The sequence below is a fragment of the Quercus lobata genome, chromosome 10, assembly GCF_001633185.2.
Source record: "Quercus lobata isolate SW786 chromosome 10, ValleyOak3.0 Primary Assembly, whole genome shotgun sequence".
Lineage (NCBI taxonomy): Eukaryota > Viridiplantae > Streptophyta > Magnoliopsida > Fagales > Fagaceae > Quercus > Quercus lobata.
Genome location: NC_044913.1, coordinates 63,686,761 through 63,701,732, shown reverse-complemented (window position 1 = coordinate 63,701,732; position 14,972 = coordinate 63,686,761). Strand labels below are relative to the sequence as shown.

Below are 14,972 nucleotides of genomic sequence, written 5' to 3'. Positions count from 1 at the left end.
ATCTTGTTGAATTTTCTCTTGAAAATTTTGATATTCTTATCAAAATTTGTATTTGTGAAAACATGTTGGGCATTCTTGGAATGATCTTGTCATGTCTTTTGGAAATTTGATAAAAACCTTGTTGGGTTTTCTCATGAAGATCTTGGCAAATTTTCTAAAAACTTGTCTGTTTTTTGAAAATTTTTGAACTTGAAACTTGTTGAAAATCTTATTGAATTTTCTCTTGAAAATTTTGATATTCTTATCAAAATTTGTATTTGTGAAAACATGTTGGGCATTCTTGGAATGATCTTGTCATTTCTTTTGGAAATTTGATAAAAACCTTGTTGGGTTTTTGTGAAAACTGTGTAACATTGTCAAGCGTTCTTTTTCTGAGAGATGTTTGAAGATCTTACAGGATTTTCCTCGACTTTTGAAAAAGATGCTAAAACTTTCTGAAAATCTTGTTTGATTTTTCGAGAAAGTCATGAAAACCTTGTTTTGAAAATTTGTTGACAAACCTTGTTGGGTTTTTTGAAAATTTTGTTCACAAACCTTGTCGAGTTTTGAGAATTTTATTAGAAAACCTTGTCTGGTTTTTTGAGATAGATGCTAAAATTTTCTGAAAATATTGTTTGTTTTTTCAAGAAATTCATGAAAACCTTGTTTTGAAAAATTGTTGACAAACCTTGTTCGGTTTTTTTGAAAATTTTGCTCACAAACCTTGTCGGGTTTTGAGAATTTTATTAGAAAACCTCGTCTGATTTTTTGAGATAGATGCTAAAATTTTCTGAAAATCTTGTTTGTTTTTTCGAGAAATTCATGAAAACCTTGTTTTGAAAATTGTTGACAAACCTTGTTGGGTTTTTTAAAGATTTTGTTCACAAACCTTGTCGAGTTTTGAGAAATTTTTTTTTTGAAAATTTGTTAAATAAAGTATGAAAAACTTGACGGGTTTTTGTTGAAAATTTGTAAGAATTTTGAAAAACTTTCAGGTTTCCTTGAAAAAAAGTTATGAATTTTCTGAAAATCTTATTGGATTTTTTTTTTGAAAACTTTTTTGTGACTTTCAAGAAAAAAAAAAGCTTTGTCAAACCCTAGAGCCTGAGATGTTGGACAATGAATGCAAGAGACTCCTTAGTCGAGCCTTGTGTGATGTGGGAGACTTCTTAGTTGATCCATGTGAGATGTGAGACTCCTCAGCTGATTTGGTGATCTGGACTTGAAGTTGTTATTGAATGCTGAGAGATTTTTGCTTAATTCCTGCAAAGATGAAAATTTTCCTTTATCAAGCTTGTTAGAAACAAGTTAATTTGAACCAATGCCCCTAGTATAAACATGCTTGCATAGAAAAATAGATGAAAAGCTTGCAGATGAAAACTAATGGGCCAATGCCCCTAGTTTAAAGCTATTTGCAAACAACTTTGGGTCATTGTCTTGATTTGGTGCCTATTGTTTACAGAGCCTTTAACAGGTTGCCTACGCACTTTTCTTCAGGAGGACCAAGTTAGACATAGTTCAAGTCTGTAGGGAAGACATCTAGTCCACCCAAAAGATGATCATGGCTTCCAACCAAACCTTGCATTGCATTTTCAAAATGGACTTGATAATGAAAAATTTTTTTTTTTGAAAGAAATTGATTTTCTTCTTGAAAAACCATTTGGTGAATAGTGGTGCCTTTTGAGAAAATTCTTTTTCTTTCCCAAATGACCATGAGATAATCCTTTCAACGACTATTTTAGCATATCATACTGATTAAGAGTCAAGTCAATCTTTTTGACTAAAAAGGATCGAAGTCATTGAATGCATGTAATCAAATTTGCTTCTTCTTTTTAAACATTTTTGGATTAGGTTTTCAAGGACAATCAAAGAAATGAAATGTAGAGATGTTTGAGAGTCATGTGATTTTTTTTTTTTTTTTTTTTGAGTGCTTCAAGTTTGGGAGACACTTTTTTTTTTTTTTTTGGGATAGAAACAAAGAGGAGTGCCCCAAATTTGGGAGTCACATTTGTTGGAAACAAACAAAAAGGGAGTGCCCTCAATTAGAGAATTCTTTCAAGTCATTTGAGAATTTGAGAAACTGTATCATGGAGATTATTTGCCAGTGGGGCTTGATAACCTCAAGCATTTTTCCTTTTTAATCCAAGGGAAAATATTGCCAGAGTTAAGGGTGTGCCTATGACTAGCAAAACTTCAAGGAGGGCTTTATGCATGGGTTGTAATGTAGGCTAGGTTCAGGTTATGAAAGAAATGATATAAAAAAGGCTCAAAATCCCCTGTAGATATTCCCCTCAAGTGTGCAATACTGAAAAGTTAGGCATTAGAAGGATTTTCTTGTTTCTCCCTTTCTTGACATTGTGCTGATATTCTCATCATTCTTGTCATCTACTCACTGGTCATCATGGATCATTTGTATCAATGTTATATCATGCTTGTTTGCCTTGTATTCTTCTTAGGCAACTCTTTTTTGAGCTTTCAAATTTTCTTCTTTGATTTGAATTTGTGCTGAGGTCTTTGTTGTGATTGAATTTTTCTGCCTTTCTCTTCATTGATTTATTGTATGAATGTGCTTTCATGCTTGTTTTTCAAATCTCTAGAATTTCATCTTGACAAATCTTTCCTCTTCTTTTGGAACTTGTGACTAGGCCGCCTTTTCAATTTTCGACCTTCTTTGTTCTGCTTTTTTTCTCTTCTTTTGAAACCTATGACAAGGTCGCCTTTTCTTTTTCTCTTCTTTTGGCAATTGTGACTAGGCTGCCTCTTTGATTTTCGACCAATTGGACTTCTTTTGTCCTCTTTCTTTGATAGCAAATGAATGAATGATTTTTTTTTTTTTTTTTTGATATGACCGTGCTTGAAAAAGCTGCCTATGTACCTCTTTTAAAAGAAGGATCAAGTCATCCATAGTTCAAAATAATTTTTTTTGTGCCTTAATTTTTGCCTAGACTACCCTTTCAGGTTTTCAATCTAGCAGGCTTTCTCACACTCGATTTTTTTTCTTTCCTTTTGCGTATACTGCCCTTTTAGGTTTTCAATCTACCATTGTTTCTTTTTTTTTATCCCTAATTTTTGCCTAGACTGTCCTTTCAGGTTTTCAATCTAGCGGGATTTTTTTTTTTTTTTTGGCTTCATGCTTTCTGACTTAATGAGCTCTCATCTCTTTCCGTATGATGGAATCTCTTAGCTTTCAACTTGATGAAGTCTTGTCTTCTCATCTTGATGGAGTATTATCATCTGCATTCTCAAATGTGATCTTCATTTTTTCTTCTAATCTTGATGGACTCTGCTTTTCTTGATGTCTTCATTGAAGCTATGAGATTGTCCTCCTTAGCATAAAATTTGAGTATGCACACTCGAATTTTCCCACCCTAGGTTTAGGTTGTTATGAGTTCATGAAAAAAAGGATAACTGTTTAATAGTTCAAATGGGCTAGCAATGGATGATAATTGTAATGGGTGTCAAGGAATAATGTGGCTAATTCAAAGATGGCCTCCTATCCCTAGTAAGGCTTGTTTATAGGCACGGTAACTCAAACTCTTTTAGTAACTTCCTCTTGGAATAAAAATTATGAATGCTTCAATATTGTGACACAAAAAATGTTCTAAGATTTGGATTGAGTGTACATTGTTTGAGAATTTCTGATCGGTGGAATCTTTTTTTGTTGAGATTTCCTAATAACTGGATTTTCTTTGATTGCCTTTAGGACCTTCTCTTCTTATGTTCTAAGTGATTTAGCAAAGATCCTTACATGAATCAGATGAAATTAATTCTCTCTTTGTGCACATTGATTGGTTGGCCCATTAAGCATTATGATTTGCAAAAGCTTTGCCAAAGGAATTCTCATGTAGTACTTGAGGAAAATAACATTTGAAAATTTTGACCTCTCACACTCTTTCCAAGCGGACTGGGCTTTGATGAGAAGGTTAAGCCTTACATCATTTTTGAAAATCCACCAAAGGGCCCAATGCCCCTGGTTGGAAGATTTTTTTTTTTTTTGAAAGTTTTCCTTGATTTTATTTTATTATTTTTTTCTTTTTGAAGAAAAGCATTTTTGTAATTTTTGAAGGATTATCATGAACAAGTCCATTTTGACAAGAAATTGTAGGCCTCAAGAAAACCATTTTCAATTGGGTTTTGAAAGGAGTCAGAAATGTCACTAAAGATCCCAATGCCCCTAGTCCAAAGTTTTCTTTAATTTTTATTTTTTTGAGTTTTTGAATTTTTTTTTTTTTAATTTTTGCATCAAACACAGCCTGAATAACAAAATGCATCAAACAAGAAATGAAATTAAAAAATGGAAACAAGTAAGGAACAGACAAAGCTTGTAATTAAAAAAATTATTGAAAAACCCATTATGGCTTGGCAACTCATGAAGTAGAGTTAGATTGATTGGTAGATGCTAGTGCAGCAATGATTTGTTGGTCCATGAGATCTTGGATAATCCCACTGTTATTGATGGCATCTTCAATTTGGGTTCCAGCAGCAATTAGGGTCTTGAAGTTGGGAAAGTATCGAGCAAATAGATACTTGTTGTAGGTCGGGAGGAGATTCTTCACAATCATGTTCAATTGTTCTTCCTCATTGGGCCTAACGGTCACCTGGGCTGCTTTTTGTCCTCCACCTTGTGATGAATGCATGAAAAGATTCACTGGAATCTTGCTTGGTTGTCTCAAGGTCTCGCCAAGTGATGTCCACCTCAGTATTGTACTTGTATTGCTTGTAAAATTCATGGCACATATCTTCCCAAGTCCGAGTTCGAGAATCCTCCAAATTTAGGAACCAACGTAGGGCAGCTCCGGTGAGTGTATTTTGAAACATTTGGGCCAGTAACTCTTCATCAGCTCCCAAGGGTTGCAATGCTCTTATGTACATTTTCAGATGGGCTTTAGGGCAGCTCATGCCATCAAACTTGTCCAATGTTGGCATCTTAAACTTTGGTGGGGCCCTTGCTTGAGGAAAGAGCGAAAGTGAATGCAGATCCATAGCTTCTTCAACCCTTCTAGATCTCATTAGGAGCTTTTCCATTTGGTCCATTCATTCAACCATCTTCTTCTCATTTTCAGTCAACACCAAGCCATGGCTTTCTTTAGAATTTCTGGGTCCATTATCATTTTGGGCCCTAGAGGATTCATGAGAGTTCTTGTTCCCCATTTGTTGGATCAATGCTTGGATGTCCTTTTGGAGTTGGGCTTGACCTGCTACCAAAGTGTTGAGTAAATCTTGAGTGGTGAGAGGCGGTTGTTCCCTATGATCATTCATGTGTCGATCTTCTTGGTTGTTGGCCATTTCTTAATTGGAAGCCTTGGTTTTGATGTTTGCTTGGGCCTTGCACTTTAAGATTGGTGGCTTTAATCTTGATGTCTTTAAGCTTGATGATCTTGAGCTTTTAGATATGCTTTGAACTTGGTGGGCTTGAACCCTGATTGAGATTCTTTGGTCTCAACCAAAATGCATAAGTTAGATTTTTTTTTTTAAGAAATCTTAAACAATTATGATGGGCCTAAGCATTGGACTAAGGCACATCATGGATCAAACAACGGCCAAACACATTCATGGGATGCAATGTATTTTATGGGATTGACCTAAAGATTAGTTCTATGGCTTCTTACATGAAGGTAAAAGGTAGGCTAATAGGTTCCCCAAAAGCTAGGACGTTGTACCTCCCAACTTGTGACGTATGAATGCCGCGTTGGTCCAAACGGTAGAGTTTGTCCTTTACGAAACGCAAGAAAGATCAAGCGAGTCTTAGGCGATGGGGTGGTAGGTTCACCACTGGGTACACAAATCCAGGAGGACCGCGATCCATGGCTACAATTACCGTGGTTTCTGGGCAACATACACAATTCATATACAATTCCAATCATGCAAATGATGTTAATGCAAACAAATATGACATAGTATTAAAAGCAATAAACAAACAAATGACATGGTTGGCCACCATAACCTAAACTGGAGTCTAGCCTTCAACATCCCCAGTGGAGTCGCCACTGTAAAATGTGTTCCCCCCTAGATCGAGGGTTTTACATGGAGTCGCCACTTATTTAATTTAAAAAGGAAAAACAAGAAAACCTTTAATGAAAAATACTTCTGTTGTATTAATGTATATGACAATTTACAGCGAATTTTGTAACAAAAATTTACAATGCTTTTTGTCCTAGGTACAATCTAAGAAAAGTAAATTACATTGCTTTATTTCCTAGTTACATTCTAAAAAAGGTAAAATTGTATATACAAAAAAAATTGTCTAGAACCCTTGATCTTGGTTCGGAGGCTAATTTACGAGATGGGAAGGGATTAAGCACCCATCTCGCCCGGTAAAACCGGTCTCCTAGGTTAAGGTGGCCAATGTCATGTCATGTCAAACAAATACAAAGAATATGTCATATAAACATGTGATTTGCAAGAAGTGTAAATAAATATATGTTAGAGGAATTTGACATGAAGAGAAAATAAAATAAAATAAAACTTGTTAGATAACAAAAAAAAAATGAAAGTAATGGCATGTTCATCCAAGATATCAATATAAATAAAGAATTCCTAGCCTAGACATGTTCATCTAAGCATGTGAGGGAAAACAAAATTGTCATGTGATTTGACATCAACATAATTGCAAAGAGAAGCAAATAAAAATAAAACCTTTAAGCATATTTGATCATCCAAGCAATTATGAAGAGAAGTAAAAGAGAAACCCTAGACATGTTTATCTAGGCAAAATCAAAATACTTTGACATGTTTGTTCAAGCATTTAAAAATGTAAAACAATTACCTAGACATGTTCATCTAAGTATTAAAGAGAAAGTTGTGTTTTAGCCTAGAAGTGCTCATCTAAGCATTCAAAAGAAAATTGTGTATTGGCCTAGAAATGTTCATCTAAGCATGTAAGAGAAAACCAAATAAAACATAGGCATGTTCATCCAAGCATAGCATAAAAGAAGTGAATAATGATTTGTAAACATTTATTCTAGCATGTATAAAGAATAAAAAAGTTAACTACTTACCAGCATAAATCAAAAGGGAAAATGATCACCTAAAGGGCTAAGGAGAAAGCAAGGAAGTACTCCACTACAACCAAAGTAAGAACAATGGTTGCTCAATAGCTTTTTTTTCTGCTTTCTCACTAGCTCTCTAGAGGGAATTCGGGGTCCAGAGAATGGAAGAGGTCTTCTCTATTTATAGGGAAAGGGATGGCTTAGCTTTAAAGCTAAGTTATTAGCTTTCTTCTGAAGCTAAGGGAGGAGATAACCTGTTTAAATGAGCTGGGACGGATTTGGTGTTGATCCCCATTCAAATTTTGAAATGATGCTGCACCTGCTTCGTATTTTGGCTCTAATTTTCCGCTCAAAATTCCAATTGATTCAAGATGGGTGTTTTTTGAAAGGAAATTCAATTATCTACAACTTTTTCAGAAATAGAGAAAGCCAAATTTCAACTGTATCCATGCCAAAAATGTGTTTCAAATTGCTGCTGAAAATAGTAACGTCTTTTGAGCATTTTTGAATTTTTTCATAGGCTGTATCTGTTTCTTTACCCAATTTATTTTTCAAAAATCTTTCTTCTGAAGCAAAGGGAAAGGATAAGTCTATTAGATAGGCTTGACCAGATTTGATGTTGAACTCATTTGAAATTTTGAGAGAAAATTGAAGATAATGCTGAATTTGTGTTATCTTCTGCACCTGTTTCGTTTTTTGGCCATAACTTGCTGCTCAAAATTCCAATTGATTTGAGATTGATGTTTTTTAAAATGAAATTTAATTCTCTACAACTTTTATAGAAATAGAGAAATCCAAATTTCAACGTTTTTCTGATCAAAAATGCGATTCAAGTAGCTGCTGAAGATAATGACGTTTTTTGAGCATTTTTCTTTTTTTTTTTTGAATTTTTCATGGATCATATCTCCAATTTTTTTTTTTTTTTTTTTTAAATAGCAGATAAGATGCCATAAAGAAAAACATTTTTTTATTATTTCTTCAAAAAAAAAAAAAGAAATAAAATGAAATCCAATCAAAAATCACACTTAATTAACTTTAAATTAATTCTTGTGAGAACCAATCAAAATTAAGTGTTTAGAATAGGATGTGATTCAAGCCCATCGTATATGCGAGCCATGATCATTGAAAATTGTTTGTATAATAACTTTTGATCAGGTGGTCCGATCAAAACCCATGACATACCATTATGATCGTTAGAACATCAAGATTTATTTTGTATCACAAATCTGAAGATCTACCGGTTGGTTAAATGCAAGTTGTAAAATGGGGTGTCTACACCCTTGGACTGGCTTTCGTCCTGTTGGGCCTGCTGAACCTGCTGGAGTCGTAGCTTCATCTCATGGTTTTGTTTGGTAAGTTCTTCAATGGTGGCTGCAAGGGCTTGAACTTACTGGGTCAAGGCTGCTGAATCTGGGTTGGATTCCATCTAGATGTAGAGAATTAATGGAAACTACGTTTTCAAATATGAATCTGAAAACTCTTTCCCACAGACGGCGCCAAACTGATGAAACACAAGATCGTCAGCAAGAGTGGGCAGATGGAACCCTTTGTAGTGCGAGAGAGTATGCCTAATGATGGACACCGGTGTGGTGCCTGCCACAACGTCTCCGATGCCAAAGTTAGAATGATGAATAAAAATCAAGAATCAGAATATGCTCTCAAAATGTCAGTATGTGTCTGTGTACCTTCTATTGGCTGTATGAAGGCTTTATACCTGCGGCCTTGGTAGCTAGCCGTTGTGATTGTTAATGCTTTCTCAAGTAACGCCTCTAGTCTAATAATGGGGCTTTTAAGAGGTTCCCAACGGTCTGCCTGGTGGATTTTGTAACTGCCCCGGTCATTGACTGACTGCATTGAATGACTCCCCTGCCTTCGTCATTGATGACTGCTTTCCTTATTGTTCCGGATGGCCTCGTCGAGGGTGCCTCCTTTGTCATTAATGTTATCTTTGTCTATGAGGTATAATCTCGTCAATCCCATCAGTCATCACCAAAGCAAAATAAACCACACTAACACCACGCCAATTACCGGAGGCAGTGAGTATTCCCATAGATTGCTGAAATGGAGGTGTTAAAGGTGAAATCTCTTCGACCCATTTTCCATTATTGTTTTGGTTATGGGCTAATACTTGTGTAAAGTGGATCTCTTGAGTGAGGGTGGTATTTAGAAATGGGTAGTTCATCTTGAGTTTGTTTTAAAATGAGTAATGCAAAGTTTGTTTCAATCTCAAAGATCCATTGCTATTGCCCTAAGGGGTATTGCACCTATCTCAATTCGGGCTGCTGACTGCATTGCACACTTAACACTGCATATTTGCACTGTAGCACTGCACAGCCAGCCGGCCCAAAGGCCCCACACACTATCACTGTAAAGACTACTCCCTAAGTCAGCTACTGTTACACTATACACGCATAGGCACACACTATCCCACCAACTGTACCGTCTCTTTTACTTTTAATTTATCAATTATTATTATTATTATAAGTTATCACACCAATTAATAATTTGATGCATGTCATATCAACCTATTTGTATTAGTTATACTAATTTATTGATAATTTGATGTATATGATATAAAGTGGTCAAAGCGTAAAAAAAGTTGTAATAATAAGGTTTTATTATTCTATATTTTAAATTAAATTATAATTTTTAATTACAAATGTTGGAGGAACTCAAATAAAAAACTTAATTAGTAATTTTGCATCTTAAAAAGTAAGAAAAATAGATTTTAAATAAAAAATAAAAAATTCAATAAATATTATTTAATTAATATTTAAATATAAAAAATGATTCAGTTAAAATTTTCGCCTTAGGCCGTCAACAACCCCCAAATTGTTGAGCCGGCCCTGGTCTAGTTCACATATTTGCTTGGTCATTTTTAAGCACTCGGACAATTATTGGATAATATCATAGAAGTTTAGTTTAAATTAAAAAAAATATATATGACTGACAATTGTTTATTGATTTCATTTTCAATGAGCTGAAGGGGCATTAACTTCGACTTACATACTCTGGACTTTCTTTCGACTGCCATTCTTTACGGTTGCATGACTTGGTAAAATAGAATTAGCAATTTCTTTTTGTTTTTTTGATTTCTGACTCAGCAATTACGTTTTGTACGTTCCTCCAAAAAACTTGGCTCAATCCTCCAAAAAGAAAATGCTCAAATTTCAGCCATTTCTTCCAAACCACTTTTTCGAGAATTAAAGAATTAACGCGTGTGATCAATTTTCCAGCTAGAAATTTCTTGAAAATGATTGTTTTGATATTTCTATATAACTAGTTAAGTACAATGTTTCTACCTCTGATTATTCTTACAAAGCACTCACAAGCAAATGGCTCATAGTGCCAAACTCGTCAATCGTCCTAGCTCTACTTCACATATTTGCTTGGTCATTTCTGGACATTTGTAAGCGACTAAATTTCTAGTTTGAAATAAATCAAACAAGTAAAATAGTTTCACAAATGCGAATTTGTATTTATGATTGTGTGGTACAATTCTCTGGAATTACAAAAGAGTGATCCTCTGATTCGATCTCCTTGCAAAACTTATTGATTAGATTTGTGGTAATGTGGATTTGACTTGAACACAAAATATCCTTCAATTTAGTTGAGGGGTGGATCGAAGATTGCTGAAACGGAATTACAATGAATCTCTGGCTATGAGCTTGTTTAGAAATCCTTTGTTCTTCGCGTTCTTCGTGTTCTTCGTGCGTTCTTCGTCTTTGAAGGTTTGTGGTGGAAGTTCTTCGGAGCTTTAAAGGCTTGAATCCGTTGAGCTTCAATGATTTGTGATTTGTTGATGTTTTCAGACACTTTTGGCTTGATTCCCGTGAACTTTAGGATCTAGGCAGATGATCTGGATGATTCTGCTTCGAATGTTCTCCGATTTTGGGGTTGAAGTTCTTGAAGTTCTTGAAGGTTTTGAGGCTTGATCTTCACAGAGCTTTTTCACTTCTGGATTTTGGTCCTCCTAAATGTCTTAGGAAGGCTTCTATTTATAGGAGTTTTGGGGTGGGTGAGCGACACGTGGCGGAACTTGATTGGTGACACATGTCACAGCCTGATTGGTTCGCTTGTGTCATCGCTTACACGTGCTGGACTGCTTGAGTCATCGCTTACACGTGCGAGGCTGCTTGAGTCATTGCTTACACGTGCGCTGATGCGTGATTGGTTCTTGCATGACACTTGGCAAATTTCTATTGGCTTCTAAATAGTGATAGCAAAACCTAGCAGCAATACATGGTGCTCTGTAATTGGCTGTATTTTGTGGACTTGATAATGTGACGTGTCAGCTTGTGATAGGTCGGGAATTTTCCCTTTCTACAACATTATTGACATTATTGAAATGTTACGTACAATGTATAATTGTTGTATAATAATTTGATTAAAGAGTCACTAGAAGACCCTTACAACTACATCAAGTATTCATGGAATTTCAGCAACAACATAGAAGGTTTCATCTGTAAATTTGTTGGGCTTAAATGCTGGCACTCTGATGAAAGCAGGGTACTAAATATCCGGCTGTTGAACATGGGGCTAAGGGGCTAAAGGGCCACTTTCCTCCGGAAATCAGGAATTGCACATCATTGACGGGTCTGGACTTGTCAGGTAATGACCTTATAGGCACCATACCATCTGACTTATCTATGCTGCTCAGGTACGTGAACACCCTTGATCTCTCATCCAACAATTTTGCTGGTGAAATCCCTAAGAGCATAGTGAATTGCACCTATCTAAGTGTCCTTCGACTTGACAACAACCAGCTAACGGGTTCTATCCCTCCAGAAATTAACCAGCTTCGGAGACTCTGCACGTTTGGTGTTGCTAACAATCTCTTATCAAGGCCGGTGCCTGTATTTTCCTATCTTACCATTCCTGTAGAGAGCGATGCAATTATTCTGGGACATTGTACCATTCCTGCAGAGAGCTATGCAAATAATTTGGGACTTTGTGGGGCTCTGTTGGAACCTTGCAAACCTTCTCCTAAGAAGTTTATTGTTCTATGCAAAGAAGGATTTGTGGTAGGCTGGATTGTCGCTATGGTCATTGTTTGTTCGTTTAGACCCCTTAAACTAGATTCTTTAACCAAATATATTAACCACATGATTACTTAGATTAATTATTCAGATCTAGGTTAAACACAAATATATTATAACACACGATATGATGACCCAAAAAATCCAATGAAATGAACCGTTTCAAGGTAAAAACCTGGAGAGGATTTAACCTAGCTATCCTCAAGGTAAACCAAATCCACTAGAAATTGAAATTTTTACAATCAGATTTAACCCTAAATCTATTACTATCTCTAATAGTAACTTACTGACATGACCACATGCAAGCTTTGAATCCATGAACTCCTCTTCTTGGATTTACACCAACCAAGCCGCCTTGCTTGTGACTTTGAGATCCCACTCAAAGGTTTTAGATCACCATCAATAATGATCTTGATGCAGCATAGCAACTATGTTCTACCAAAGCTTGATTGTAGTTTTTGCTTCGGTAGATTCTTGTGTGGTTAGAAGGTACAAAGCCTCTCAGATCTCACAAAGAGTAACACACAAGATTCTTCTCCAAAAGTTTGCAAAACGTGGCTAGGGTTTCCCTTTTATATGTGGAGAAGTTTAGATGAAACCCTAAAAGTTTTCGCAGGCTTGGGCCTTTTAAAAAATCAGCAGAACAAAAAAAAAAAAAAAAAAAACTGTTCTTGCGATTTTCGATCAATCGAGCCTAATTCTCAATCGGTCAAGTAAGGCCGAATCACACTCCCTTTTTCTGCACTTAGTTGGACTTGAATCTTGAAACACCCACTTTTATGCATTGCCTAAAAACCTAGTCTAGACATGCTTTGTTCTTGGTTTGCCAACACAATACAAATGTGATTCTAAATATTTAGAACCTAATAATCATAGTGGTAGTTGTTATGTTTTGTAATAAACCAATATTGCTTGTGAAGAAGGCAATAACCAAGAACAACAATAAATTAATGAAAGCAGGAACCCGATGGTGTTCCATTGATGAAAGAAGCAATAACGTGATGGTAATCTCTTAGAGCCTATTTGTTTCCATCTTCATGTTTCTTTTTGTCCAATACATGATTGCAATAGACTATTTTCAAAAGAAAAAATGACAAATATATTTGTCTCCTAATTACAATCCAAAACAATGTTAAAAATATCAAAGAAGCCCTCTTACACCGCCACATAGAAAGCTTTACTTGCATATTCGTGATCCTTTCGATTCAACATTAAATGATCATCCTTACTCTCTACTTCTTGCCCTTTGAAAAATTATGTTATGAGAGTCCCTCTCACATTTGGGTGCCATAGATATTTAGGGAAGAACCAAATACGAGAAGGGTGCCTCATGAGATGAGATTTTTTACTTGTTTAATACTTGCAAATAATGCTCCTCTCACATAGGCATAGACCCTGCAAGAATGGGACGCATCTAAATGTGAGAGGTGTATTGTATGCAACTGTTATACAATATACCACCTCCCTGAAATGATCTCCATTGAGATACTTTCTCCTCAGTTTGTCACGAGTAGACAGTTTGTACAACCACTTAAAAGAAACATCTGTGTCAAATTTTTTTATATAAATTTTGATTAGCACTAATGCAAAAATGGCAAATGATTTAAGTCACAGATGGAGAGAATGGTTACTAGAATGAGCTTTATAGAAATTAGTGAGGCGACTGGCAATTTCAACACAAACAATGTCATTGGAATGGGGAAGATTGGGATGATGTACAAGGCAGTGCTTCCAAATTGATGGCCTCTTGCAGTTAAGAGGTTAAATAATTGTCAATCTTATGAAACACAATTTCTATCTGAGCTATCAGTTATGGGTATACTGAGACACGATAACTTCGTTCCCCTCTTGGGATATTGCAGTGAATAGAACGAAAAACTTCTAGTGTACAAATATATATTGCATGGCAACCTTTATGATTGGCTACATGTAGGAGAAGGAGAACTCAAGGACAAGATCTTGGAATGGTCTTTGAGGACTAAAATTGCAATTGGGATAGCAAGAGGCCTAGCATGGCTTCACCATAAGTACGATTTCTGAGTGGTCCATCTCAACTTAGGTTCAAACTCTATCTTATTAGATATGAATTTTGAGCCCAAGATATCAAATTTTGGTGGGGCAAAAATATCAAGTTCTGGAGGGTTAATGTTCATGAATTCAACTGTCATTGACACAAGTAATAGCTCTTTTGTAGACAGTGGGGTAAGGGAGTTGGGTTTTGTTAAAAAAGATGTCTATGACTTTGGAATTCTACTTCTTGAGCTAATTGCAAGAAGGGAACCCATTGAAATTAACAGTTTTTCATATGGTTTTAATGGGAGTTTGTTTGATTGGATAACTTACCTTTTGAGCAATTCATCTGGTCTTTATAGTGTTATTGATAATTCTTTGATTGGAAGAGGATTTGATGATGAAATCTTTGAGTTACTTAGAATTGCATATACCTGTCTTAACCCCTTCCCTAGTCAAAGGCCAACAATGCTTCAATTGTACAACACAATAAGTACTTTCAGGGAGAGAGATGGCATCACAAATGACTCTGAGATATTGATGCAACTTGAAATTGCTATTGCAAGTAGCTCAATTGAAACCAATACAATAAGTACTTTTGGGGAGTGATACGGCATCATAAATGACTATGAGATATTGATGCAATCTGAAATTGCTATTGCAAGCAGCTTAAATGAAATTGTTGAGGTAGAAATTGCACAGACCAATTGAAGCATGACATACAAAGTGTAGCTTTCACATTTCGAAATATATGTAACATATTTGCTGTCCCAAACGTTATTTGGGTTACGTTTTCTTAAAGTAATCTTTTTTCTGCCCTTCACTGTCTTTTTGTTATCTTTATCCCCTGATTTAAGAATAAAAAAAATAAGGATTCTAGAGGTTTTGGAGCCACTGCAGTGGGAAGGGGAAACCGGACATTTGTTGAGGTTACAAAGAGAGACTAGTTGTATAA

General features: G+C 35.6%; 1 pseudogene; it reads left to right on the top strand.

Annotated features, from left to right (window-relative positions):
- The first annotated feature begins 11,357 nt into the window (after positions 1–11,357).
- LOC115965206 lies at positions 11,358–14,626 on the top strand (annotated as a pseudogene).
- Positions 14,627–14,972: the final 346 nt, after the last annotated feature.